Below are 5,027 nucleotides of genomic sequence, written 5' to 3' on the forward strand. Positions count from 1 at the left end.
ATGCCATCATTAATACCATGCACAATCATAAGACTGCAGTGAAATGAAAGGTTTAAAATAATTTTGAACAATCCTTCATCTAAAATTCAATTTTCAATAAGAGGCATAGAACTCTTTTGTTGAATCCAAAAGGTGAAATTCTAAGAACTGAGATAATGTTTCTAGAAAAAGATGGAACATAGAATGTCCTTTCAAGGTCTAATACAAAGGTAGTATTGAGGACAAGTTTTTAAGTTCCAACCGCCTCCACATGTGAACCCATTTTGTTTCCTGAATAGATGGAGCATTCACTTGGTGTCGGTTTTCGGTTGTTCAAGAAACCCTGTATGGTGTTGGCAACATGGAATGTAGTACCAGAATCAATCCACAAAGTGTTATAAGAAGCATGAGTCATATTAAATTCAAAACACACTAAGGATATGAGATTACCTTTCTTTTCAAGCCAATGCTTGAACTTGGGGCAAGTTTTCTTTATATGTCATTTCTTCTTGCAGAAGAAACATTTGGCACCGCCCTTATATTCTTTATTAAGAAGCATTTTCCCTTCCGTTTTGTAAAAGGTTTCTTGTCTCGAGTCGTCAAATACGCACTTTCGATCCTCTCCTGATTCAGCCTCCCTTCCTCTTGTACACACATGGTCAAAAGATCATTAATTGACCATTTCTCCTCATATGTGTTATAAGAGATTTTGAAGGGTGCTTATTCAGACGGAAGCGAGTTTAGGATGAAGTGGACCAAAAATAACATGGGCATCTCAATCTCCTTCAATTTTAGATTTGTGGCTATATCATGCATCTACATGATGTACTCACACACACCCTCGATGCCAGTAAATTTCATGGAACACATTTGGGTTATCACAGTGCTCACTAATGTCTTCTCGGAAGTCTCAAATTGTTCCTGAATAGCTTGAAGATCTTTCTTTGCTTTGGCACATTTAAGAATGGATCCACGAATACTCTTCCCAATATGAGACTTAATAAACATTAAACCTAATCGATTGAATCGTTCCCAAAGTTTAAATGATGTTTTCTTAATTTGGGTACTGGATTCCATGGGATTTGGAGGTTCATCCACTCAAAGTGTCAAGTCAAGATCCATGCACCCTAATAACAGGAAAATTTTCTCTTTCCACTCAATATAATTTTCTCCATTTAGGGGAATAATAGAGGAATCAAGGTTTGGAATAGACAAAGTTTGAAGAACTGTAAAGTAGACAACAAGTTTACCAAACAACTAATGAAGCCAAATTTTTTAAATATTTACCCATGTAAATAATTCAAATGAATAAATAAGCGTGTCATTATAATCTTTCCCGTGGGCATAGATTATAACACATTCGATTTATGTCTCTTTATGATGGGACCCAAAAATTTGTTTATAAAGGAATATTCTACGCTTGTGGACAACTAGAATCTTAAAGTAATTGTTTCCCTTCCTAATTAATCACTTAAATATAACATTTACCCTGTGGGGTTAAATTATTATATCTACATGATTAATCACAATTTTTTATGTCATTAACTTTATGTGACTAAATTAATGTCACTAGACATTTTTATAATTAAGAATGTTGGGGCAATTACTCAATTATTCAAATGCATACAAAAAATATGACATAAAAATATTTGACTAAAATTTATGTCAATTATCAATTCCTTATATTTAGGTCAACTTAAAATATGTATAAAAATGAATTAAGCCTACATCCTAAATAAAAAATTTTACAATTGAAAAATTAACAAAATATGCATAGTATACAACTATATGTGCATGCACAATCATTTAATTCATATGAATTAAAAGAGAAATTGCATAAAAACATATTTACTAATTTTACTACAATTTAAATATGTATTAAATGTGTATCCTACGACAATACATGAAGGACAGTGGGCCTAATGATCATTGGTGTCAGAATTGTATCCACGGGTTCGAATTCCCGCTGGAATTTGTGAACTGAGTCGGGTTAGCGAGTTGTGACGGGCAAGCCGAGACAACTCAATTTGTCCTGCCACGATTCAACCCATCCGCGCACCCAACTTGACCCGAGTCGATTCAATCCCGACTCATTATTTAAATGAAACTGAACTTATGTTTCATTTTTTTCTTTCTCTTTTATTTTTTTATTTTTTCACGAGATGGAGGTCGTCTTCATCCTCCAGCCACGTGCAGAGGGGCTATTGATGGCGGCGATTGTCACCCCCCCCGGTCGGACGTCAACCGCCGTCTTCGGCGTCACTTGCGCACCTTGCTCCGACCAGCGGCACTCGTTCGCCACAAAACCCCAAGAACACGACGGATGAAGGGGGTCGTCCGTCGACGCATCCAACGCCACTCCGCGCATGTTGCCTGGTTTTGAAATGTTGGCCGACAAGCGCACAGAGCTTGGCTCTCTTTTCTCAACTGAAATGAAGCCATGATCAGAGAGGAAAGCTTTGATACAAAAAATGTAAGACTTCAACTCAAGAACTTCTTAACATAGATGAAATTCATGAAAACTGAAACAAAAAACGCACCTCCCGTCACGGCGATCAATTTTTAGAGATTGAAGATGTCTCGTCTATCACACAGGTTCATCGATGGCAATGTCCAGGCATCCCTCAGCTAGACCAAATCCAAACTTAAACTCCTCCTTTCCATCAAAGACAGGAGAGGTTGTAATTGCTACTAGTTACAACCAATGACCACCATCTACCTAGGAAGCCACCCAGTGAAAGGGTCATAAATGGAAACTGTCTTACAAATGAAAGTCATTATTTTAGGTTATTAATAAAATTATTTATTTATTTATTATATTCATTTTTTACTCTATTAAATTATTGATTTAAGAGTGGTAATTAAAAAATTGTTAAAGTAACTATTTGATCAATTATTTTTTTTAATTATTCCATTTTTATGTTAAAATATTTCTTATGTTATTAATAAAATAATTTATTTATTTATTATATTCATTTATGTTTTTTTAATTTTTTATCTTTTTTTATAATTAATTAGTACACAATTACTTTTCACACGTAATTATTGTATTAATTTACAACAAACTACAATCATTTATTAATGAAATATCTTATTTAATTAATTAGTATATTAATATATTTTAATACAACATTAAATTACTTATTAGTTGAGTAACCACGTTTGTTTTGGTTAATTATCTGTTTTGGTATATTATAAAAAGTTACTCATTCTCTTCTTTACATCATAATTTTCATTTTAGGCACTAACACTGCAAACTTTTTTTCCAATGCATTTGAACTCATCCACGCTAACACCAAATTTTACTTGAATTTGAACTAGCTCATTCTCTTGAACTTAAACTTGAACTTGAACCAAAAATGCACTAACCCCCCGTTACTTACCCAAAATTGTTAGTGATCACACATGAGGGAAAGTGCAAGTGAATGAACTATATAATTCATTTTCAGTCACTCTAATGTAAAATGAGTGAAAGATAATTCCGATGGTTCACCTTGTCCATTCACTTTCACTCGCTCACTCGAAAGCTCCTCTACCTAGAGTGCCTCGATGTTGACACCTCCGAGGCCCTCGAGAAAAACCCTAATTTCAGCTCCACCTCCCTGGAGTGCGTCATATGCGCCGAAAAATGTCTTCTACACTTCGGTATTGAACATTATGATATGGGACGAATCTCAGGCTGCTTCGATAGCTCTTGACCGCTAAGACCACCTCTGACCTCCTCCTTGTTTTTGAATTTCTCCCAACCCATGTTCAAATTCCGTTTGCGGATATTCAGATATCCATCACTCGATGCACGAGGCTACTCATCTCCAACGTGCCTGATTAGTTCTTGTGAACATTGGGTTTTGAGGGACCTCACAAGATCACTTGTCAGAATTCTCTTCTCCTAGTGTCTAGCGTGAAGTCAACCTTGACTCCCAAGCTCGAGTATTTGCAGAGTTTAGTGTAGACCGTGAAAATGGTCTTGAGGTCGCCTGGCTTGTTGACGTTTAGTGTAGAGAAGAATTTCAGACTGAAAGTCAATTATTTCTTGAATGAAATGAATGGAGAATTAAAGGAATTGAATAAGTTTCCGCAATATTTCTCTTTTAGCATGGATCGGAAGATAAAGCCTGGTGTTCAATTGTGAATATCAAAATAAACAAGGATGATGAAGAAATTCATGTTATTCAGATATTAATTTATTTGAGAGCCTAGCTGAAGGGATGAAAGTTTACTCAATCTTGAGTTTGAATTGAAGTCTTCACCCTACTTCATTAAAATTACTTGGATTAGTCTCTTGGTTGTTGGCTTATGCTTGGCTTAGACTAGTTTCCTTGAAATAAATTTGTTAGATAATGCTGGAACAACAATATTGTAGTATTAGGAAGAGGCTTAGGAATTGCATGTTGGTGAGGTGATATTGACATTGAGATTAAAGTACAATCTATTTTGATTTATTAATAAAATACCCTATTTAATTATTTATTATGTTAATATTTTTAATACTAATTAAAAAAGTAACCATGTTTGTTTATGTTTATTATTTGTTTAGGTATATTATTTTTTTAGGTATAATATAAAAGTAACTAATTCTTTTTTTTCCACTACATTTTTCATTTTGTGCACTAACACAAGAAAGTACTTTCCAGTGCATTTTCCGCCCAGCACACTAACATTAAAAAATGTTCCACTTTCCTAATTCTTTCACTTTCCATTTTTCTTCTCCCATATAAGTGCACTAACCACCCCAAAGGTAAATTCAGATCGAACTATCAAACCCAAGAGCTAAATTTGCTTGACTAGTACACTGCCTCAAACTGGGATGGATTACCTCAAGTCGAAGTAACTTGGGAAGATGTTGATAAAAATGCAAGCAATTTTGTCTTACTTTATCTTAAAAGTAAGAGGTAAATGATCAAGAACCACTTTAGTGTTTCTTGGTTTATTTTTCCTATTGTTTCCTATTTGAGCAAGTGGAAACTTATTTTCTAATCCTTTTTAACATTTCTTAAAGATGAGAGGAATAAAAAAGAATCACGAGGAAATTTTCCATTCCCCAAAAA

The 5,027-nt window shown here is 34.4% G+C and overlaps 1 pseudogene; it reads left to right on the top strand.

The window, feature by feature from the left end:
- The first annotated feature begins 2,582 nt into the window (after positions 1–2,582).
- Positions 2,583–4,111, top strand: LOC137943588 (transcription termination factor MTEF1, chloroplastic-like; annotated as a pseudogene).
- Positions 4,112–5,027: the final 916 nt, after the last annotated feature.

The sequence above is a fragment of the Aristolochia californica genome, unplaced genomic scaffold (genome assembly GCF_029961685.1).
Source record: "Aristolochia californica isolate CCGP_79_NKW_82.1479 unplaced genomic scaffold, dmAriCali1.0.hap1 SCAF_11, whole genome shotgun sequence".
NCBI classification, from domain to species: Eukaryota; Viridiplantae; Streptophyta; class Magnoliopsida; order Piperales; family Aristolochiaceae; genus Aristolochia; species Aristolochia californica.